The 25697-nt window shown below is 45.8% G+C and overlaps 1 long non-coding RNA gene across 1 annotated transcript in view; it reads left to right on the forward strand.

The window, feature by feature from the left end:
• LOC138273714 (uncharacterized) overlaps positions 1-18906 on the forward strand; it is a 259805-nt gene extending 240899 nt beyond the window's left edge. Inside the window, exon 3 of the long non-coding RNA XR_011200293.1 lies at positions 18781-18906. This is a non-coding gene — a long non-coding RNA (uncharacterized lncRNA). The remainder of the gene's footprint in view (positions 1-18780) is intronic.
• Positions 18907-25697: the final 6791 nt, after the last annotated feature.

A 25697-nucleotide genomic window follows, 5' to 3' on the forward strand; every position in this document is an offset into this window, starting at 1 on the left:
GTTTTTCAGAACAAGCTGCATTAAACTTTATAATTTCTTGTTCAAAATTCTCAGTACTAGTACCTGTGCTCAGTTCCTTAATACCTGTACTTACAAATTCCTCATTCTCCTTCAGAACCAAAGAAACAAGAACCACACATCCTCACAAACTCTTTTTACCTCTCCTACTGTCCCATGCAAACCTATTCTATTAATTTCTCCAAAACATAAGGCTGGAGTCTTCACATAGTAAAGTCTCCTAAGTAAATTTAGGCCCTCATTACAACATTTGTGGTAAAAGCTTACTGCCGTGCAGAAGACCGCCAACACACCGCCACGGCCGCGGAATTCAGCCACAGCTATCATGACCCACATTTCAGAATCCGCCAAAATTCAGACACCCACACAAGTCTGCCACACCAAAGGTCAGTGATAAACTGGCGAAAACGAAACCTCCACCGTCACGGCAACAGAAAAACACCCACACTATCACGACACACGAATCCACGCGGCGGTCTTTCAACCGCAGTATTCCATTGGCGGTACACACCGCCGCGCTCAAAATACACACACTCTTACAAAACACAGCCACATTGGACAATTCAAAATACACACACCTGATACACATACACACACCACTCCCACACACCAATTACAATATAAAACACACACCCACATCACCCACAAACCCTTACAACCAAAAATTCCAAAAGAAGGCCAGAGAGAGACAGCACCAGCAAGAACAACAGCATCCACAGGCACACAACACCATCACCCACAGAACTTCCACGCACCTCACACAACACACCACTACATATCAGCACACTTATCACCACACTCTCCACCCCACACATCACCTACACCACCCCATGGCACGGCAAAGACACCCCAGGTTCTCGGGGGAGGAGCTCAGGGTCATGGTGGAGGAAATCGTCTGGGTAGAGCCACAGCTATTCGGATCACAGGTGCAGCACACCTCAATAGCAAGGAAGATGGAGCTCTGGCGAAGAATAGTGGACAGGGTCAACGCAGTGGGACATCACCCAAGAAATCGGGAGGACATCAGGAAGAGGTGGAATGACCTACGGGGGAAGGTGTGTTCTATGGTCTCAAGACACCACCAGGCGGTTCAGCGGACTGGCGGCGGACCCCCACCTTCTCCCCCACAACTAACAACATGGGAGGAGCCGGTCTTGGCGATTCTGCATCCTGAGGGCCTCGCAGGAGTAGGTGGAGGAATGGACTCTGGTGAGACAAATCTCAATTATTACATCCCCCACCCTACCTGCAAGCCAGCACATACCCCCACCCTCACCCCCAGCACTCCAACTCCTCACATATGTCCCAACATCACAAACCACCCATCTCAACACCAAGCCCTGCATGCAACAACAAAGCATGGACACCCATCACTAAAGCATGCCCACTGCACATACCCATACAACCCCCTAAACCATCCTCACACAAGGTCCCACACAGGAATGCAAGCACTGGGGTACACGGTCACCCACCCATTGCACACCATGACACACACAGATGTCATAATCATCCTTTTATACCCCTGCAGGACCCCTACCCAACGTCACTGGACAGGAGGGTCCTCACATGTCCACACCACCAACAGAAGAGGCCCACAGTGATGACAGCAGCTCTGTCCAACTGGATCTAGATGACCAGCCCGGCCCATCGGGGACCTCTGGACAGTCGGTTCCCCTCACCCAGTCACAGGCCACCACAGACCTTCCCCCCTCTGGAAACACCAGCACAGCACCCACCCAGCGGGCCCATACCTCCGTCCCCAGGACACGTCAATCATCTGTGTGTCCACCACTACAGGGAACCCAGGATAACCCACCACCCCAACACAACAGGGACCTGGGGGCAGTGGCAGTGGGCACACGGTCCAGGCGACGGAGACCCAGGAACACAGGGGAACTGGGAGGGCTGCTGTGCGACAGGGGGCGGACAGGCCAAGGGAACCCACTCTCCACGAGGCCCTCTCCTCCATCATGGGAGCCTACCACCACTCCCAGGAGACAATAGCAACGGTACTGGCCAAGTTTCAGGAGACCCAGCGCCTGCAGGTGGAACAGTATATGGGCTTCAGGGAGGAACTCAGAACCATCAGCTCCACCCTGGGCACCATCGTAGGGGTGCTGAAGGAAGTACTCAACACCAGGAGAGACACTATGGCACTTCAAGGGGCCCCTGACACTAGCATTTACGATGAACTGCCCACCACCTCCGCCGGCGCTAGTGGACAGGACGCCCCGCCGCAGGACCACCACACCAGCACCCCACCACCTGCAGAGGAAGAACCACCCTGCAAACGGTCCCTGAGATCCAGGAACAAGACAGAGCACGATGCCAAGACCCCTGCCAAGAAATGAGACCACCCTGATTGTCATCCTACTGTCCCACTTTGTCACCCTGTCCATACTTAAACTGCCCCAGCTCCACTTCCTATGCCCATATGGGCAATGCACCTGTGAGACTGATAGACTGGACTCTGCCATGGACATTCCTCTGCCATCACCCCTCACCATTTCACTACCCCTCCAATATTGAGCACTTTAATAAACACACTTAAAGCACAAAACAATCTGGAGTCTGTCTGTGATTTCAAAATAGTGTATTAGCAATTACAGTAACAAAATGCTCTTTCAATTGTAATGTCAACATACCTATGTCACACAGCTCTAGTCCATGAGAAATCTAAGCAGATGTCACACAGTGGGACCCACATCTGTGAAATCGTAAGGGAAAGTGACAACTCAGTGACCATACACCGGGTGAAAACGACAGACAGTAGAGAGGTAGTAGTGTTAAATTACTTGTAGTAGGCAGGTCTGTACTCTTACCTGTGTCTCACTGGAAATATTGCTGGATCACTGAGTCCCTGTTGTTCATGTCTTCTTCCTCTGCTGCCTCGTATTCACTGTCAACAGGCTCCACAGCTGCCACAACACCGCCATCTGGACCATCCTCCTGCAGAAAAGGCACCTGTTGTCGCACAGCCAAGTTGTGAAGCATACAGCAGGCCACGATGATCTGGCACACCTTCTTTGGTGAGTAGAATAGGGATCCACCTGTCATATTGAGGCACCTGAACCTGGCTTTCAGGAGACCGAAGGTCCGCTCGATCACCCTCCTAGTTCGCCTGTGGGCCTCATTGTAGCGTTCCTCTGCCCTTGTCCTGGGATTCCTCACTGGGGTCAGTAGCCATGACAGGTTGGGGTAACCAGAGTCACCTGCAAATGGCGAAGGACAACTGTTAGACACGCACTAACCTGGAGGGATATCCCCAGACCCCAACAACCATTCCCACTGTCTTGCTCCCAGGTGCTCACCTAATAGCCACACACGGTGCCTCTGGAGTTGACCCATCACATACGGGATGCTGCTATTCCGCAGGATGTAGACGTCATGCAGTGAGCCAGGGAACATGGCATTCACATGGGAGATGTACTGATCTGCCAAACATACCATCTGTACATTCATGGAATGATAACTCTTCCGGTTTCTGTACACCTGTTCACTCCTGTGGGGGGGGGGACCAAAGCCACATGGGTCCCATCAATGGCACCTATGATGTTGGGGATGTGTCCCAGGGCATAGAAATCACCTTTCACTGTAGGCAAATCCTCCACCTGAGGAAAAACAATGTAGCTCCGCATGTGTTTCAGAAGGGCAGACAACACTCTGGACAATACGTTGGAAAACATAGGCTGGAACATCCCTGATGCTATGGCCACTGTTGTTTGAAAAGACCCACTTGCAAGGAAATGGAGCACTGACAGCACCTGCACTTGAGGGGGGATTCCTGTGGGATGGCGGATTGCTGACATCAGGTCTGGCTCCAACTGGGTACACAGTTCCTGGATTGTGGCACGGTCAAGCCTGTATGTGATAATCAAATGTCGCTCCTCCATTGTCGACAGGTCCACCAACGGTCGGTACACCGGAGGATGCCGCCATCTCCTCACATGTCCCAGCGGACGGTGCCTATGAAGGACAATAGCGAGCACAGAGTCAAACAACTCAGAGGTACGTACCCAAAGTTTACACAGAACACCATCCATACACAAAAGATGGCCTGTATGTGTGTAGAGTCTAGGCCTAGGTATGTGTGAGGCAGTTGAAAATGAAGCCATGTGGGCCCCTGAAATGGCGGCTGCCTGACCTGTAAAGTGGGACAATGAGATGTGAGGTAACTGCGCTGGCGTTGTACACCGTCGCGGCGCAATGCTGCATTGGTTAACATTGGACCCTATGGGTCCCAGGAGCCAATGACGCTGTACGCCGGCGGTGACGGTACGCACCGCCGCAGATGTGACCGCCATTTTCTATCTGTTCAATCACTCAATACCTGATCTTCGACAGGAGAGGACCTACACTGCAAGTGCTGCTGTGACCTCGGTCTGGAAGAGACAATGGCTCAAGTGTCTAGGGAAAGGGCCCCTGCCTTCACATCGGAGGAGTTGGAGAAGCTCATGGATGGGGTCCTCCCCCAGTACACGCTACTCTACGGTCCTCCAGACAAACAGGTAAGTACACAGGGAGCATGTTGTATGGGCTATGCCTGTGTGGAGAGGGCTGGAAGTAAGAAGGAAGGGGGGAGAGTGCTGCATGCATGAAAGACAGTGAATGCATGTGCCACATGGCAAGGGTAGGGATGGGGGCCAATCAGTTTGACGGTGCAGTTGGTAATAACTTCTCTTTTTCCCCTGTACATTTCATGTAGGTCAGCGCCCACCAGAAAAAAGATATTTGGCGTGCCTTCGCCAAGGACGTCCAGACCCTGGGGGTCTACCACAGACGGAGCACCCACTGCCAGAAAAGATGGGAGGACATTCGCCGCTGGAGCAAGAAGACGGCAGAGGCTCAGCTGGGGATGGCCTCCCAACGTGGGAGGGGTGCCCATTGCACCATGACCCCCCGATGTTCAGGATCCTGGCGGTGGCCTACCCGGAGTTGGATGAGTGCTTGAGGGCATCACAGCAGCCACAAGGGGGTGAGTACGCTCTCATTCTGCTGACTTTGCGCGCAGTGGAGGTGTCTGGGTGGGGGAGGTGGGTTGTGGGTTTCGCTAGGCCAGGGAGAGTTCCGTAGGCAAGGCTTTTCGTAAGGCAGGCCATGTGGCACCCCAACCCACCTCTGTAGAGTGCCAAGTACACCTAGTCATGCCCCTGTGTCACCTATGTGTGCAGATGTCGTCCATAGCCCTGTAGGCCATTTCCCAGGAATTGAAGAATGGAGCCCAAGGGCGCGGCGTAGTGCAGGGGGCTTCTGTGTCTGTCGTGTCCGCCAACGGTAGCGGTAATGCATGCACTCAACATGTCTTTCTTCTGTCCCCCCCCCACTTCTTGTGGTCTCCCTGTTCTTGTGTGCATTACCATCATCAGGCAGAGGAGCAGTGGCACCGGAGCACCAGGGGGCTGCGTCCCACATGGCCATGGAGGTCCACACTATGGACTCGGACTTCACCAGTGGGACGGAGGGCGAGGGGAGCTCCACGCCGGGAACAGGAGCTGAGACCAGTGACACGGACTCATCCTCTGATGGGAGCTCCCTTGTGGTGGCGGCAACATCTGTGCCACCCCCATCTACAGGTACAGCCGCCACACCCCCTTCCAGCACCGCCCTCCCAGCAGCCCCTCAGCCTTCACCCCTTGCCCGCTCACCCGGGAGGGTGGGCATCACCTTCGCCCCAGGCACCTCAGGCCCTGCACCAGTCACCCCTGCTGCCCTGATTGAGGAGGCCATTGACCTCCTCAGGTCCCTCACTGTTGGGCAGTCTACCATTTTGAATGCCATCCAGGGTGTAGAAAGGTAGTTGCAACAAACAAATGCATTCCTGGAGGGCATTCATTCTGGTCAGGCGGCCCTTCAGCGAGCTTTTCAGACTCTGGCCTCAGCACTGATGGCAGCCATTGTCCCCCTCTCTAGCCTCCCCCCTCCAGCTTCCTCCACCCAGACCCAATCCCCTCTACCTCAGCCTATCCCAAGCACACCTACAGACCAGCATGCACACACGTCAACACACAAGGGAAGCTCAGGCAAACATAAGCACCACACATCCCACAGGCACTCACGCAAGCATCACACACATGCAGACACACCAACATCCACTGCCTCCACTGTGTCCCCCTCCTCCTCGTCTCCCTCCTCCATCCCAGTCTTGTCTACACTCACACCTGCATGCACTACCTCTACAGCCACTACTTCCCTCTCCAGCACACCCACCACCACACCCCGCTCACTTGCAGTCACCACCCCCACTACCATTCACACGTCCTCTGTGTCCTCTCCCATTGTGTCTGTGACACCCCCTCCCAAGATACACAAACGCAGGCACACACCCACCCAACAGCCATCCACCTCACGACAGCCTCCAGCGCATGCACCTTCACCCAAAGTCACCAAACGTACACCTCCTACATCCACCACCTCTTCCTCCACTCCCAAACCCCCTCCAGCTACCCATCCCAGTGTGTCCCAAAAACTTTTCCTGTCCACCCTTGACCTCTTTCCCACACCTCCCCCACACCGTCCGTCTCCTAGGTCCCGAACTAGCACCTCAGCCACAACATCTCCGGGACCAGTGGTGCCTGTAGTCACCGGATTCTGGAGTGCACCGGCCACCAGGGCAGCCAGTGTGGCACGGAGCCACAGCACAGACACTCCCCTACCTGTGAAGCATCAGAAGTTGGCCAGTGCCCGGCGGGAGAGGTGGAAGACTCCAGCCACCAAAGCCGCTCCCAGGGGTCCCAGTGGGAGTGTGGAGTCAGCTGTGACACCTTCCAAGGTGGGGAAGGGCCACAAGAAACCCGGCAAGTCTGGGAAGAGCAGCACGGCGGAGAAGACCGCCATCATCCCCGCTGCCCAGGAGGCCACCTCCAGCACAAGCCCAGCTGCCCAGGATAGGATGGCCAGCACTAGCCCACTTGCCCAGGAGGGGCCCGCCAGCACCAGCCCAGCTGTCCAGGAGGCCACCGCCAGGACAAACCCAGCTGCCCAGGAGGCCACCGCCAGCACTAGCCCACCTGCCCAGGAGGGGCCCGCCAGAACCAGCCCACCTGCCCAGGAGGCCACCACCAGCCCACCTGCCCAGGAGGCCACCGCCAGCAAAAGCCCCACTGGGCCATGAAGGACCGCCAGCACAAGCCCCGCTGGGCCATGAAGGACTGCCAGCAAAAGCCCTGCTGGGCCATGAAGGACCGCCAGCAGCTGAGACCCTGCAATGGAGACCGCCATCTCAAGCACCGCTGATCAGGGCACCGCCATCTCAAGCACTGCTGCACAGGGCACTGCCATCTCAAGCACCGCTGCACAGGGCACCACCATCTCAAGCACCGCTGAACAGGGCACCGCCATCTCAAGCACCTCTAGCCCAAGAGCAGCAAGGGCACTGACGCAACTGAGTCCGTCACAGGGTGAATGATGCATTCTTGGCCCCATGCCCCCTCCAGAACCATTGGAGAAAAGCTTCCACTACCTCTGTCCTTAGCAGGATGAAGCACTCTGGGCACCATGCCCCCTCCAGAACCAGTGGTGTCTGTCATCCACTACCTCTGTCCTTAGCAAGATGAAGCACTCTGGGCACCATGCCCCCTCCAGAACCAGTGGAGAAAAGCATCCACTACCCCAATCCTTGGCAGGATGAAGCACTCTGGGCACCATGCCCCCTCTAGATCCAGTGGAGACTGTCATCCACTACCTCTGTCCTTAGCAGGATGAAGCACTCTGGGCACCATGCCCCCTCCCAAACCAGTGGAGAAAAACATCCACTACCTCTGTCCTTAGCAGGATGAAGCACTCTGAGCACCATGCCCCCTCCAGAACCAGTGGAGACTGTCATCCACTACCTCTGTCCTTAGCAGGATGAAGCACTCTGAGCACCATGCCCCCTTCAGAACCAGTGGAGAAAAGCATCCACTACCCCAATCCTGGGCAGGATGAAGCACTCTGGGCACCATGCCCCCTCCAGAACCAGTGGAGACTGTCATCCACTACCTCTATCCTTAGCTGGATGAAGCACTGTGGGCGTCATGCTCCCTCCAGAACCAGTGGAGACTGTCATCCATTACCTCTGTCCTTAGCAGGATGAAGCACTCTGGGCACCATGCCCCCTCCAGAACCAGTGGAGACTGTTATCCACTTGTGAGACTGTGGCTTTGCACTCCCCAGGATTGAACAGTGGGCAAACCACCCACTGTAGAGACTTGAGAGACTGTGGCTTTGCACTCCCCAGGATTGCACAGTGGGCAAACCACCCACTGTAGAGACTTGTGAGACTGTGGCTTTGCACTCCCCAGGATTGAACAGTGGGCAACCCACCCACTGTAGAGAACTGAGAGACTGTTGCTTTGCACTCTCCAGGATGGAACAGTGGGCATGTGGCCCCCTCGTGGATTTGGCGTCCTGCACTCAAGCGGCTGAGGTGCCCCCCTTTCCCTCCCCCTGAGGTGCCTGTTTAGTTGCTCTATGATGCCCCTGCAGTGTTCTCTCCGTCATGGTCGGGGATCTTGTGTGGGCCTCGCCCATACCGTGTGGTCCCAGTGTTCCACAGACTTTCTTAGAGCACTACCTGGACTATTATGCTTGGTATATATTATGTACATGGTGTATATATATATTTCGGCCTACTTGCTTTTAATATATGACAATGGTTACACTCATTTTCTATTGTCTTTGCATTCTTCCGGGGGTTTTGAGGGGTGTAACTGTGATGTATTGATATGCATTAGTGTGTGTGTGTTGTAGTGGGTGAGGGTGGGGGTGTTGCGTGTGAATGTCACTGTTTTTTGCCTACCCTGTGTCGTAGGTGCAGTACTCACCATGGTCTTAGCCGCCGACGTTCGTGCTCCTAGTAGAGGAGCAGGAAGACTATTGCAGGTAGAATTTGGAGTTCCGGGTCCATGGTGTCCTCGTTCCTCGTGGGTTGTGTAGAGGTGAGCGTTTTCCCTTCGGGATTCCTGTTTCCGCTGTGTTTTTATCCACGGTGAATCCGCCCCGGAAAAGGTGGCGGATTGGCCTGTCATAATAGTGTGGGCGGTACATTGTCTCCCACCTGTCTGTTGGTGGTGACCGCCGCGCTGTTTGTTTGTACCGCCGTGGCGGTCGGAGTGTTAAAGTGGCTGTCTTTGTTGGCGGTTTATTCATTTTCAATGGATCTAATCCTTGTAAAATTGAAATGGTTTGCTTCAGACCTTTGCATAGAAACTCACGTACAAACGTTTATAACAAATCAACAGATTGTTGCTGAATACTACAAATACAGCTACAGTTCCATTTGTAAACAGGGCCCTGTCCACACCTTCCCTGAACCTCTTCAGCTATCACCTCTTCCACATTTCTAGGAACAATCTCATCTTTTTCAATGGGACTACTATCCTTCATCTCATAACATTAACCAGTTGAATCAACTGCATGCACTAATGTGCTCTCTTGCAAATAACCCTCTTCATTAAAAGAAATTCTGGAGATATGCGTCCATTCACCACTAAACATTTTACAAAAATTACTTTTATTAACAAATATTTTCCTTTGGCTGCATCTCTTCATATCCAGCACTGTTTTATTCAGTGTAGTCATTCTAGTGAGAATCAAATGAAAAAGCTTCCTCTTTAAGGCAAATACCTTATCAACCTCAGCCTCAACACGTTCTTTTTGTTTCACTACTGAAGTGATTTTTGTCCTTCGTTTGTTTATTTCAACCTTTCCTTTTTATTTACTTAATTTTACAGACTTTGCAATTTCCTACATATAACTTCAAGACATTTTTTGCTTCTCTTACCAGCAGCTCTTTTCTCTTTAACCACGTTCTCCTCATGTTCTCCCTTTTGTTTCTCTTTTGCAAGTCAGTAGTATGATTTCCTCAGTTTCTTTTGTCTTTTTGTTTTTTCGGCATCTTAAATGTCTATTTTTAATACAAATAGACGTCTGAAATAAAAAAAAAATAACAAATTACATTTGCAATATATACTGTTCACTTCTATATCTTAAACATGTAATTCTAATACAAACAGTCACATCACTATATTGTCGTCACTCTACGTCTATTACTTGTGATGTTTAAAGCAGAGTATGCATGCTTCTATTATCATGGACATCAGTGTCTGACTCCGTTTTGCACTGTATGCATCATTCTGTATTTCAATGTCTCATTGTATGTATTAGTGCATGTCTGTGCATTTTATCACATGCCTTATTGTGTTTCTCTATATGGTAGTGTATGCATAGCTATGAGACAGGGTGTGTCAGCATATGCATCCATCTATTCCTCGGTGTGTCACTGTATGCCCTACTTTGTGACTGGCTCTGTTAGTCTATGCACCAGTATGTGACTGAGTGTATCAGAATATTCTTGAATATGTACCTAGATGTCTTAATGTATGTATCAGTGTATTGCTGCAAACTCAGTGTATACAACAGTGTGTGCCTGGTTATATCAGGATATGTCAGTATGTACCTGGGTATAACAGTGTATCTATTTGTATCTGGCAGGGAGTGTCAGCATATGTATCATTCTGTGCCTGGGGGTGTCACTGTATTTGCCAGTGTCTGCCTGGGTGATTCAGTGTCTACATAAGTGAATGTCTGTGTGTCTCAATGTATGCATCTGGGTGTGTTAGCTTATCAATGAGTGTCTGCCTGGGTGTGTCATTGTATGTGTGAGTATGTGTCTGTATGTGTTAGTGTATGCATCAGTGTGACAGTGACTGCGCCACTTATTGTGTTAGTGTGTACCTGATTGGGTTGGTGTATCTATCATTATGTGCCTAGGTGTCTTACTAAATGCATTAATGTGTACTTTGGGGTACAGCCTATATAGTCCTGTATATTAGGGAATGCAATTGTATGTATGACTGTGTCATAAATGTTTCTGCGTATTCATCAGTGTAACCAATTGTTACCTGGATTTGTCAGTGTATGCATCAGTGTGTGCTGGATTGTATCACTGAATACATTTGTGTGCAGTTGGCTGTCAGTGTATACTTAAGTGTGTACCTAGGTGTGTCACTGTATGCATGAGTGTGTGTCTTTGCATGTTACTCTATACGTCAGTGTATCCCTGTCTGTGGTATTTTATACATTAGTATGTTTATGGAGGTGTATCTGTATGTGTCTGTGTGTGTGGGAATGTCAGCATAAGTGTCATTAGGTGCCTTGGGATGTTAGTGTATGTACACCTGTACGGCTGGGTGTGTTAGTCTATGCATGATTGTGTGTCCGCCTGTTATACTGTATGCACGACCCTATACCTGGATGTACTCTGTGAATATGTTTTCAAATACATAATTTCCTAAATATCTTTTTGACTTAGTGTGTGAGTATGAGTATCCTTTTAAGAACAGGTTTGTGACACATACTATAAGTGAGACACTGGACTTATAATACACAATATAGAATTGGAAATGCTGAAGTGATAAGCTGCAACTTCAAAGTATACCTATTATGTTATAAGCACATACCATCCTCCCTATAACCTACATACGTCCTACTTTAGACATAACTTATATCTGGCAAAAAAGGAACTGTAAGTCTTTAAAAGTGGTTATAAATACCAACTCGACTTGGAACTTAAGTGGGCACATAAACTCTGCCGTACTACACAGAAAGCATGGTTTAACATCTACTAGGGCTAATCATTTTCTAAAATACTAAAGAGATTACTACATCTATGAATAAAAGAATCAATACCTCTGTAGCTGCAAGACACAATGGCGCAAAAGCAGAGTAAACTTACAAAGTATAATTCAATAATTATATTTTGTACGTTTGCGTCGCTTTTGCATCAAAAAATGACACAAAGGCTGCGCTAACTTTTCATAAATCAGGCCCTATAGTTTTCTCTGTATCATATACACTTTTATCAATTTGTTTTTACAGACACAGCTGTGAATACAGATTTGTTTTAAACATATACTGTAATTGACATAACTACTAAATAGGTTTTGTTGGTAGATAAAATACTGTCACAATATCACTTTAACTCTTTTCTTTTTGTATGCATGAAATAGCAGCATAAGAATGGAACTCTACTCTCACACCAAAGAACCGTCAATGGCAACCTATTAAACTTTGGTCTCAGTGATACTGTCCTACTTAGCAAACCAGAAACTGTGTTTCATATTTTATTTTTCCTATCCCACATCAGAATGATTACTAACTGTTAACCCTACCCTGTAGTTTTGGAAAGAAGCCCAATTTGGTTGTGTGTGCAGATGGAGTCGCGGCAGACTCGCAACTCCAGGACGGGGGCAAAAAAATAGTTATCATTGGTTTTAGGGTATTCTTCAGGTACCTTTACAATACAATAATAATAGTGACCACTGTACCAAAACCACTCTTAATTACAGATTAAAAGTATAGTTGTCTAACTGCCCTTCCCTCACACTCTTTCAGCTCAGCTGCCATAGCAACCTCCTTTGGAACACTCCAATGTACCAATAGTTCAAAAGTTCACAGTACATTTTCTCAGCAGCAGACTAGCTTTAATTTGTTCTGTGGCAGGTGTGGTTGACTATTAGAGAATGTAAGAATATCCAAAATGGCATTATTTGTTTGTGAAAAAAACAGAGCCATTCACAGGTCGACTAACTTAACATTTTTATCTGCCCATGAATTTCCAAAATCCAGTGAAATTTTTGCTTTTTTTAAACAAGTGCTCTCTCCATTTTAACCACCTCATGTTTTGAGAACTTCCTCGTTCAGCTGCAGCCTTCTCATGTGTGCTACTGCTCCTCTCCTTCAAAATGGTTACAGTGTGGATTGTATGTCATAGCTATGTTTTTTGAGCTAGTGAATATGCTAGAAAGAGTGGCATTAACAGGGACATGGGTTTGCCTAATGTGGATATTACTTAGGTTGGCCAGAGAGGATTAAAGTGGCAGGAGTTGCTTCCATTGGTTGAAAACCTTACAGATTGTGCACTTTGGTGGTAATAGCCTCAGCACACTGACTGGGGTAGGATACCCGTGTTCAATTGATGCAACTTTTCCCTCACACTGCCTTTGTGTTCTCTGACATATGCCAGAGGCAGTTGATCAACAGACTTATGTGCACAGATAGACAAAGCCAGGAAACATGTTAATAAAACTGTTGCAGCATTCCTCAGAGACCATAACATGGGCTCAATTTACAATAACAACCTGCACTTTGACATGCATGAGAAATTTAGAAGAGATGGTGTCCACTTCACAGATGAAGGCAAAAGAGTTTTTCTGAGCAACTTGAAACTCTGCATCTGCTCCTATGTGTACTAATCATATACACATAATGAACACAAAGGTTCTTCTTAGTGCCACTCTACATCCCAAACACTATTTAAACTTCAAACAAAATCTGATTTTTTTATCAAAAATTTGGAGTCGTGAGATTGCAAACCAAAGGCACACATTCAATGCAAAACATCCAACTTATTCTTCATATGTCTTTCTTTCACTTATCATATGTCCAAATACATTTCTCAATACCTAGAGGAAGTCTAATGGGGTCTCTGAGTGACTGCATGAGTGTCTGAGTGGGTGCGTAAGTGAGTGTGCGAGTCTCTCAGTGGGTTTTTGAGTGGGTGTACATGTCTCATTGAGTCTGTAAGTGGCTGCATGAGTGCCTGATGCTGTGACTGGGTGTGTGAGTGTCTGAGTGGATATGTGAGTTGGTGTATGAGTGTGTGAGTGAGTCTATCAGTGGGTGTATAAGTGTCCGTGGGTCTGTGAGTCGGTGCATGAGTGTCCGCCTCCCTGAGTGGGTGTGTGAGTGCCTGAACGGGTTGTTGAGTGGATGTATGAGTATCAGTGGGTCTGTGAGTACAAAAGTGTATGAGTGGGTGTGTGAGTGGGTGCATGAGTGTCTGAGTGGGGTTGTGAGTGGGTGGGAGAGAGTCAGAATGGGTCTCTGAGCGGGTGCATTAGTATCTGACTGGCTTATTGGGTGAGTGTGTGAGTATTTGAGTGGGTTTGTGAGTGGGTGTGTGAATGTCTGAGCGAGTCTCTGAGTGAGTGTATGAGCATCAGTGGGTCTATGAGTGAGTGGACAAGTGTAGGAGTGAACAACATAGTAAGACAGCAATCCAGTTTTTGGATGTTGAAGTGAGTATTGATGAGGATTGTGTAAGAACAAAACTGTACAGGAAAGCAACAGCGGGCAATAGTTTGTTAAATGCGAATAGTGCTCATCCCCCTAATTTAACCAGGAGTATTCCATATGGCAAACTATTACGCGCCAAACGAATTTGTAGCACTAATGATAGTTACCAACAGGAATGCACGGTAATGTGCCAACGACTTGCAGAAAGAGGTTATAGTGACAAGATTATCAGTATAGCAAGGAAGAAGGTGGAATGTAGAACTAGATCGGATCTTCTTTATCCTTCGTATAAGACAAATGATAATGATCAAAAAATTAGATTTATCACAACTTTTTCAAGCCAAGCATTTAGGTTGAGACAAATTCTGAGCAAAAGCTAGCATATTTTGTAGACAGATCCTCACCTGATGAATTTTGTTCATGATTCGCCATCTATCACCTTCCGTAGAGGGAGATCTATACGTGACAATTTAAGTCACAACATGGTGGTTAGTTCGAACAATGGGATGCAGAATGGTTCTTGTGTTTCAGGATTCTATTGCTGTCAGCAATGCAAGGCTTGCAAATACAGTGCTACTTGCTCTGATGTTATCTGGGGCAATGGACACAATAAGTACAGGATTCTTGGTCATTACAATTGCAATACTGAGTTCTGTGTGTATTGCTTGAAATGTCAGTGTAACAAGTTATATGTGGGGAGTACCATACATAAGGCAAAAAAAAGAATCCTTGAACACATAAGAGCCATCCGGAATAATGATCGTAATCATCTGGTAGCAAGACATTTCCAAGAAGAGCATTGTGGTAATGAAAAACTACTTAGCTATTTGGTGTGTGATCAAGTTAAATCTGTCATCCGGGTGGTGACAGACAAAAAATCTTGCGAACTTTGGAATCTAAATATATCATCAGATTTATTACTCTCTCCTCTGGGAGATTGAACTCCAGTGAGGAGATGAGTAGTCATCTTGGATAGAAATTCTGGGTATTAGTTTAGGTATGCTAATGTTAATATGATTGTGCATTCAATTATATATTTATTGTGGTTTTGCACAGGGCTTTTGAATATGGAGTGTGGGGTTTTATTGGGCACATTTAAATATAGACTCAAATGCAGTGGAATGTGGGCGTGTATAAGTATATTTATGTTATATGCAATAATAAGGTGCTTGTGTAACTTGTTGGCATGTGAGGGATACTGTGAAGTAATATATATCTATCTCAGTAAAAATTAAGTATGTTATTTATGTAAATTAACGTGTGTATTATGACTTTGGGATGGTAATGATTCTTCTTTTTTATTAGTGCCACATAATCAGTTTTGAACAAAAGCATCAAGCATATAAACAAACGGTACAATAGATTTACCAGTGCTTTATGTGATCTAAGATAGTGATAGACTACATACTAGTCCAACATGGCCGCTGCTTTTGTGGAGTAGTTTGTTTTGATTTATGTGATTTGTCTGTTTTCAGTTTTGTTGTATTTAGATATTTGAAGGGTTAATGTGCTTACTTCCCCCATCCGTGAACAAGGCTATGGCTGAAACGCGTTGGGAGGAAGACTCTGTGTGATAGTAATTTTTTGTACAATTGACTGGAAGTGTCCTGACCTTTTTTGTGGTTACAAGAAAATGTTTGATATATTTCGGACCGCCACAATTTGGAGCCTCAGTATTTCGGGATTCTTTTGGCAAAATATATATATATATATATATATATATATATAAATCTCCAAAACGGTCTGCTAGGTCACACTCTTTTTTGCTGGTGCGTTCAGGAGGTCAGACTAGCTCAAATAAATGTAAAAAACACTGTCTATTTGGACTGTTTAGAAACTAAAAATAAACAGTAATATCAGCTATGGAGTGCTTTCCTCTTTTGTTTTTTCGATGTATATAGTCACCAGTAGGTAGTTATAGTTAGGACTTAATTCCCATAGACAAAGCGTTTGGCGCCATTTGACATATCTTCATGAACTTTTCAACAGTAGATTGCCACTCACTTCAGCTGCTGTCTTGAAAGTTTCATGGTGATTCGTCAAGCGGGGGTAAAAAAAAAAGTGGGGTCCCAAAACGTGTTTTCCCCATGCAATTTCCCACAGGGATTTTGAACAAGACTACAGCCCAAACCGCTGAAAGGAATTACACCAAATTTGGCAGAAAGCTGGATCTTGTCCAGAAAGATGTTTTTGTGATTTGGTGTAAATCTGTTCAGTACTTTTGGAGTTATTAAAGGAAAAAAATAGAGTTATCTAGGGACGCAGATCCTTCGCAGATCCAATTGTGGTGGATCTGCGGATCCCGGGTAAAAGGAAGGCCTAGATTGGCTGGCCGCAATGTGAGAGTTGCAGCCACCATTTTGTTTCTTGCATCGGCCCGGGAAGGTACAAGCAATTAAAAACTGACAAAAGGGGATCAGAATATAGGTATGCTGACCTTACAGGAGAGATGGAGGGGGTCCCTGAAGGACCCCTCATGGGCGAAAAATAGGCTATTTGCAGTGATAATCACCTGGTGTGTAATTTCCACATCATTCTGAGTTCATCTGCTCAGAAAGAAGCACAATATGTCATATCAGAGTTTGCAAACCTGATTAGCACATGCTTAACCCTTTTCCAATCTGAGTTCCTTCTCATTTTGCAATAAGCTTTATCTGGCACAATGAAAAGGTGAAAATTTGAGCTGTGCATCGTACTACTCAGAATCCTGATATGAGCACAAAATCTTGTTTGTATCTGAGTCGCAGGGCTCAGAATTACTTTTTCGGTAATTAGAATTTCAGGAATATAGCGCCTACTAACCTCAAAACACTTTTAGGGGCTTGACTCTACTCTAGTATGTAAAAAGGGAAACTTTTATTTTTTTAAATCACAGTGTTTAACATAGAACTTGGTCACGCAACAAGTATTAGATATCTGCTAGTTGCCAATTATAGATAATTAATAGCAGACATTCAATGCAAAATTGATTAAAACAATTAGTACACATGAATTACAACTCAGAGTCAGCCGTGTTTCCTGAATGGGAAGGTGGAAGGTAGCAGGGACTCCTGCACTGGTAAACGACAGGCTGAATTCTTCATCCAATGAAAGGTAGTCTTGGCCATTCAATAAAGCTTTCCCAAGTACCAACCTTCCCTTCTTTACTCAACGAGGTAGCTCAGATTCAATACAAACTCATCATAATGCATATTACTGTGAGGTAGTTATTCTAAGAGCTCAGCCTTATGAAAATGTTGTCCATATTTGGAAAATAGGAAGCCTTGGGATGCCGTAGCGCACTGACCTCTGCTCATTTTGGCACTGCCCAGTTATTGTAAAAGGAAACAGACCAAAACCAAATTCGAGTATCACTAGTCTATTGACTAAGTTGTTAAATTTGCAGCCTACAGTCACTCTTGGCCTTGCCGCTGGGCTTGAAATGTGGAATACATTAATTTCTCTTCTTATGTTTCAGAATGTAAATACAGTAAATGTAGTGCTACAGGGATACAACAATCATGCCCCCCTCTTTGAAATTCTGTTGTCTGCAGACCTGTCCTAATTGAGACCTACACATGTTGTATTGTCCTATGGCTAGCACCCCGTGTTGTAGATGGTCTTGGTACAATGCAAAGGTTCTCTGTAACATTTTCAGCTGTTTCTAATAATGAGAGGCCTCGTTTTGACCCTGGCGATGGTCCACTGGTCTGTCATGGGGCAAAGTACTATATGCTTGCTAGAGCATTTTTTATCCTTTGCAGGAATTAATGATCCTTGAGGCCGATGGACCTTTTGAACCTGTGACACGGTGTGGTAGAACCATACATCTCAATTTCAATACAGACAATTAAGTTAAACAGTATGACTCATTTGGCCATATCAGGAAAACTCAAGTCAGGAAAAAAGTTACAGGATTTATTACAAACTCAAGCTCAAAGTCATGTAAATTATTCTCAAGACAAACTTATAAAGATACAGAATCACCAAGGTTTGCCTAAGGTGACAAAATAGATTCAGGCGTACTAACATCAATAGAATTAGACACTCAACTAGAAAAACTCAAAACATTACCAGAATCAGTTTTGATATAGAAAGTAACTCTTGCTCAGGCTTAGCAAGCATCAGTCAGTTTTAAATCATTAAAGTTATAATTTTCAGCTGAGCACAGGGAAAACTCTACCATAGCGAAGTTAAGATTTGACATGTGTGGGGTGGAACACATGCAGGCAAAACACACAAAGAACCAAAAGGGCAAAAATAATTTGGAAAAAGGAAATCTCAGGCAAAAAGGTACTAACTAAAGTGGGCAAAAGATAGGTAAAAAGGGAAAGTGTCAGCATGTCAGCAGCTCAATCAAGTCTTTTGAAAGAGGTTAGGGAGAAAATCTTAAAGTCTCAGTGGGGCATCTCAATGGGGCAAAGCAGAGCGGAAGATACCTCTCTAAGGGGCTCAGCATTCAGGGATTCTTCATCAGCAAGGGTTCAGGAACTCCGGAAATCTGACCTAAGTCCAATTGGTCAACGGTATATTAAAGTTAAAAAAATAAATGATTTACTCTGAAAGACAGTCCATATTATGTTGATGGGGCATCATTCAATAATAATCGATCACACTACTCAAGGTTGTTAACATCGACTTCCATTTGCATTATTTATTAGTCCATTTACTCAGGATGTTCCAAACTCAAGGACTCTATAACACTTTCTCTCTCTGCCTAAACAACAGGGCCTGTTACCAAAGCAGTCTTCTCATGGGAACAAAGTCGGAAAGAAAGCTCATGTTATGAAAATGAATCAGCATTACCTGCACAGTCAAGAAATACAAGACTAACAGGCCTCCCTTAGGCTAAGGCAAGTGATTTAAAGCAATACATTTATTTAATACATTTTAATAAACACACTTTTAATATGCAAAGTTATGAATTCAACATTAATAATGCTTCAATAATATGCATGTTATATTACTTTTAAATTAAAAGATTTATGTTAATGCATTTCAATTGGTATAATGCAGAACTGCATTTCTCTATTTTTGCACATGTATTTAAACCATTAATCATTAGGAATTCAATATTATTTAAATATATTTGGTTAATCTAAGGCCTAAATTATAACATCATATCAATTAAATCCTGTAAACATTTTATTTACAAGCAATACCACAAAGGTTTCTAACTCCAGTTTAAACGAATGTACAGTTAAAATAATTTCTCATTACATTTTCCTACATTCAAACTCTTAGCACTTTGGTTACTTTAATGCATATATTGTCATGTATTGAGGACTTCTGTGACATGAGGGACATCACTAAATTATTCGCTACATCATGCTCTATCTATAGATTCCCTAATGCTTTTTGTGGATCTATGTGAAGGCAGCAATCAATTCAGTGGCTCCCTTTATAGCTTTGAAGGTTTGCCAAGCGGTTACTATGATTATTGGACCCACAGTACAAAGCTAGATTTTCAGAGAATACAAACCCCAGGACTTGTTTTCTCAGAACAAAAAACGAATGGCCTGATGCACAGGGCATTTTCCACCCCTCCTGTGGGCCATTTAACACATTCTCTGCCCATCTATCCTCCCACATGCCACTTAGAGTATATAGGCAGGGAAAATTAGTGATGGTTGTCCTGCCCTCAATATGTCAGGATGACTATCACTGAAACTAGGCAGCCCCTTGGTAGACGGGCCCGTGATGAACAGTTTACACTGGCCAAGTGAGTGCAGGCTCAGCCAGTGTAGACCTGGCTCCTCCCCCGAATCTAAGAGAGGTGGACCAACAAATTTAGAGGACCGAAAGCAACATTGATTTAAGATAGTGCTCCAACTCTTCCAAATCTAAATGAGGCCCTATATTTGTCCTGTTGTATTTAAAAGGAGTTCTGAGTGAGTTGTAGTCAGTAACTGGATTACAAAGAGCAGATATCTGAGTGAGTATCCTTTTATAGAGAACAAAGTGGAGAGTACCAAAATATCATGGTCTAAAAATCTTCTAAATATTCTGTCATAAATATGGTTTACAAAAATATTGCTCTAATACAGTTAATAACAGAAAATCTACACCCTTTGGAGCAATATTTTTGTAAACAATATTTTGGCTGCAATATTTAAGACTATGGGCCTCATTATGACCCTGGCGGCCAGCGGTAAGCTGGCGGTAACACCGCCAACAGGCTGCCGGTGTTCCGCCAGCTATTATGACCATGGGGCAATAGCCACTGCCATACTGCCTGCCCCTCCACTATATCGCCAGACTTCCGCCTGGCAGTCATAATCCCCAGGGCAGCGGTGCAAGCACCGCTGCCCTGGGGATTATGAGTCCCCGACCGCCAGCCTAGCCACGGCGGTAAACACCGCCATGGAAATGCTGGCGGTAAGGGGGACTTGGGGTGCCCCTGGGGGCCCCTGCACTGCCCATGCACTTGGCATGGGCAGTGCAGGGGCCCCCAGGCATAGCCCAGTCGCGCATTTCACTGCCCAAATTTAATACTCTATTACGAGCCAGTAGCAGTGTTGATGTGACTTTTACGCTGGGCCAGCGGACGGTAACAATGTTACCGTCCGCTGGCCCAGTGGAAAAGTCGTAATAGGGAGCCAGAAATACCGCCAGCACTGGTGGTATTCTGGCTCCCGCAGCCTCAGCGGTCTTTTGAAAAGACCGCCGAGGTTGTAATGAAGGCCTATATTTTTGTTATTGATATTCTGATATACAACTGAACAAAGTATGGAGGGAGACAGGTGTTATCATAACTGAGCTCTGAGCAAGAGTGGGTATAATTCAGCCCCCGCACCTCTACCCCCAAGATGACTAGCGTCCAACCAGAGGTGGAACAAAATCTCAAAGAACACCTGGGCAGACACCCTCAACACCTCGAACCCTGCTACCGCCACCAACCTCAAACAGGGAGTAAAAAAATTCAACGCCTGGATCTCCAAATGTGCCAACAGCATTGTCCCCATTAAATTAATATCCAGAGAAGGTCCTCCAAAAAGTCCAGCTGGTACATTCAAGAACTCAGCGAATTGAGACAGCAAACAGCTGTAAAGGAGATGGTGCGCAGCAAGGACACCTCCAACAGAGCAGCCTTCAAGACCTCCCTCAACCTGTACCACCACCCGCTGAGGACAACAAAGAAGACAGCCCTTGCCACACGCATCGAAACCAGGGCCAACAACACCAAGGAACCTTTAAACATCTTTAAGGAATTCCACAACTTGGCTGCCAGCAAAAACAACATCACATCCTTACAGAAGCTGTGTGACAACCCTGACCACTTCTTCCAGACAAGATCCCAACCACATACAGCACTTTGAACCTCATCCCACACCTATGGACTTCCTTGATAGATATGCCACCACCGCAATCGACACGAACCACATACTGACCACCAGAGACATCCACTCCACACAGGGTATCACCTCCACCATGAAATTCATCCACTCTGGAGCTCCCACAGACCCATACTTCATCTTCAACCTTGGAAACCAAAGGATCAGCCAGGAACTCACCACCCTGTTCAACACCTCAATCAACACAGCAACATTTCCCGATGCCTGGAAACACGCCGAAGTCAGACCACTACTCAAAAAATCCTCCGCCGACCCCAGCAAACCCCAAAACTACTGGCCAATCTCCCTGCACCCATTTCCAGTGAAGGTACTGGAAAACATAAAAAACAAGCAACTCATGACACACCTGGAGCAGAACCAACTACTCAATGCCTCCCAACCCAGCTTCCACAGCAACCTCAGCACCCAAATTGCCCTGATTGCAGCCACCGACGACACCCGAACCTTCCTCAACCAAGGACAAACAGCAGTTTTGATCCTCCTCAACCTCTCAGCAACCTTTGACACCATATCCCACCAAATGCTGATCAAAAGACTCCACCACATCGTCATCCAAGTGGACGTGCTCAGATGGGTCACCTACTTCCTCACCAGAAGAACCCAGAAGATCTACATCCCACCTTTCATCTTTGAACACAAGGAGACCACCTGCTGTGTCCCCCAGGGCTCACCTCTCAGCCCCACGCTCTTCAATACATATATGAGCCCACTGGCCAACATCATCAGATCCCAGGGTCTCAACATACCTTCCTACGCAGATGACACCCAACTCATCCGCTCACTCACCTACGACCCCTCCACCACCAGAACCAGCTTTCACAGATGCATGACAATTGTCACTGATTGGATGAAGAACAACTACTGCGTCTGAACACAGACAAGACAGAAGTACTGATCTTTGGCAACAGCAGCAACACATGGAATGACTCCTAGTGGCCATCTTACCTAGGACCATCATCATTGACAACAAGCTCACCATGAAATCACAGATCAAAGCCGTCTCCTCTGCCTTCATCCTCACTTTGCTCATTCCACATAAGATCTTCAAGTGGATACCTCTACAGATGAGACACACAATGACACAGGCCCTCATCACCAGCTGACTGGACTACGGCAACACACTCTACGTAGGAATCGCTGCATACCTCCTACAGAGACATCAGACCATACAGAACGCCACAGCCAGACACATCCTCTGCCTTCCCCAACAAACTCACATCACACCCCACCTCAGGCAACTCCACTGGCTCCCTGTACAGAAGATATGACAAATCAGGCTGCTGGCCTATGCACACAAGGCTCTATACAACCAAGGACCCGCGAACGTTAACTACCGCCTGAACTTCCACCAACTGTTGAGAAGACTACACTCTGCCTTCTTTTCACTTGCCCATACTCACCGCATCTACCGAAGTAAAAGTGGAGGATCCTCCTTCTTTCACATTGCAGCAAAACCCCCGAACAGCCTCCCCACACACCTCCAGACCATCACCTCACTTTCAGAATTCCAAAGGGCCCTTTAGACCTGGTCGTTCGAATAAGCCTCCGGGACCTGCAAGCACCTGGATACCCTATCGGGTGATTAGCTGCACTTTATAAATTCTAATTGATTGATTGATTTATTGATTGATAATTAAGAGCTGATCTCTACGTAACACTCGTTATTAGAAAAAATAGAGTTTTTAAGTGGCTAATGGCATACAAAGCTATGAGTCATTTGGGTTTCAGAGCAGCACTACTAGTGTATCTTGATTTTGTCAAGAGCAGACTACCAGTGGCTCTGGGTGTAACACAAGTAGATCAATTGTAAAGTATTATAGACAAAAGAGTTATAGTACATTGTTGGTTCACAGTGTAGCACCTTGCAAATTGCCTATTTTATTTGAGCCTTTGTGGAAAATACAAACAGGTTGCAGCAAAACAAATATTTTATTTGAATAGATTTATCTAATATGTAAATCTTCTGTATATTCTAAAGCCTGTTTGGTAACAAGATTGAGATACTGACAGTAGTGTGGTACTGCAATTTTATGATATATTATTATGAAAGATAATAGTATACTGAGAAACTCAATTATTTTATTCTGCAAAATGCATAGTATTTCTGCATGAAATTGAATTATTATTTGGCGTGGGCAACTGCCCACCTCAAAGAATAATCACAGCTCTTGTCAGGAGGGTAATCCTTAAAGTCACTAATTGTTCTGGAGCTCACCCCGCTGCTAGCTATGGCACAGACCAGACAGCCTTAACTTAGGGCAATGTGTAAATTATTTATTTATGTAGTACCAACACAATAACAAAGTCAGAAACCAAGCACTAGCAATTCCAAACTGCATTAGAAAAAAAAGAATAATTTAATGAACAAAATGACACCAAAATGAAAAATAAATCAAAGAAGGGCAACCAAAAATATGATTTTTTAAAGATTTAGGTGAAATTAGGGCCAAATGGTGCAAGGTTCCAATGGTAGTTAATGGTCATGGTACAATGGGATCTAGGTGCAATTTGAGGCAGATTACAATAAAGCTGTGGTCAGAGACACCAAGTGGCTCAGACTTGGTAAATGTCTGAAAGTAAAAATGTGAGAAGAAGTATCAAAGTCCTAATCCAAAAAGTCACTTCGACATTTTTTTAAAGAAAAAGCTTTCTTACCACAGGAAAAATCTGAAATTGTACCAGCTGTCATGAAAATGCAGGTCTGATACCTGCTGCAGGGTGATCCTGCTGAGGCTCTGGAGCTTTTGAGGTTTTCGCTTGAAACATTTTCCAAGTCCCAAAACAGAAAGGGTTTGTGTTTTTCAGAGACGCTCGAGCCTTTCAAAGGAATGAATATGAACTTCAATCTGATTCTGTGGGATTCCTGGTTGAATACCTTTCACAGAAGGTCCTTTTGGCTCTGGAATAAAGGTTTTCAAACATTTCCAAACTTTCTAAGCCAGCACACTTGGGGGGGGACACCTAAGGACTCTCAGGGTGCCATGTAGAGTCCAACATTAAAGTCAAGTCCAAGTTGTAGTTGCTGTTGGTCAGCTGGGAACTGTAGAGAAAAGGGGATCATTCAACTGTCCCCCTAGTGTCAAAGAGCGAGGTTTTCCTAGGTACAAAGCAGAGTAGACCTACTCCTTCGATCTCCTCATGGGTCACAGACATCAGGACCAGGCCTCTTCTGTTATTCCACAGGTCCAGAAAGTGTTTTCATGAGATGTCTTCGGGTGCCACATTTCCATTTGGCACAACTTAGTGGGTGGGGGTGACACATGGGCACTCCCTACCCAGGGGGGGTAAATGTTCCTGGTGGCAATCATACCCACAGTTTCAGAAATTCATGTTTGTCTTACTGCAAATAGGCCCAAAATGTCATGTGTCAGGGCATTTTCAAGATGGAGATAGTCTTCGGTCATTCTAAACATGGACTCTGAGGGTTGTGAGTGTGTGGGTGAGTGTGCTCTAGTTATCACTAGTATCCTCACACATATAACACTAAAATCCAGTTTGAAGCAAGAACTGTACTCACAATGAGCTCAGATACCGAAGTCTGGTAGGAAAAAAGCAGGGTCCTTCAGCAACACAATCAGACAGGGCTACACAAGAGTTGTCCTCAAATCCTGCTCTCTCCCTTTTAAGTGTGCCAAAGTTTTACATGTCGGTCAACAGACCGGTCAGGCGGGATTTGATACCGGGGGCTCAACAGGATATCTGCACCCTGCTGCTGAGGATTCAGTAGAGCTCAAAGAAGTTCTGCAGACTCATACCTCTTTCATTCCTCTGCCTGGACTGAGCACTGGCTAAGAGCTGCTAGAGGGTTAATCCAAATTAGCAGCCAGGAACTTCGGGCATAGAAAAGGTGGCTTTTTTAAAAGTTGCTTTTCCTTAATATTTATTAAAAATCCGACTTCACCATTGAATTGGATTTTAATGACTATTAAAAACCCCATTCCTAGAAACAGTATTAATATTTTACAGTGTACTCTGATTTTATTCATATAACACCTAGGCCTGCTGCTTTTAGGGCCTTATCGCTATAGGGACATGGTGATATTAATTTTATACATGCCTCACTTTTAAATACCATGCACCCCTCTGTTGGCTACCAAACCTGCAGAGGGCTGAATTAACAATATTTAAAAACAAGGTCTTTACCAGTGAAAAAGTGTTATTTTGACAGGTCACACTGCTGGTTTTACACTGCAGCAGTCGGGCCACAAGGGCCCTGTAGTCATCTTTGTACTGCCACTGTAGTGAGTGACACAATAGGTGCAGCAGTCCACAATTGGCTTTTAACTTCCA

Source organism: Pleurodeles waltl, chromosome 2_2 (genome assembly GCF_031143425.1).
Source record: "Pleurodeles waltl isolate 20211129_DDA chromosome 2_2, aPleWal1.hap1.20221129, whole genome shotgun sequence".
Lineage (NCBI taxonomy): Eukaryota > Metazoa > Chordata > Amphibia > Caudata > Salamandridae > Pleurodeles > Pleurodeles waltl.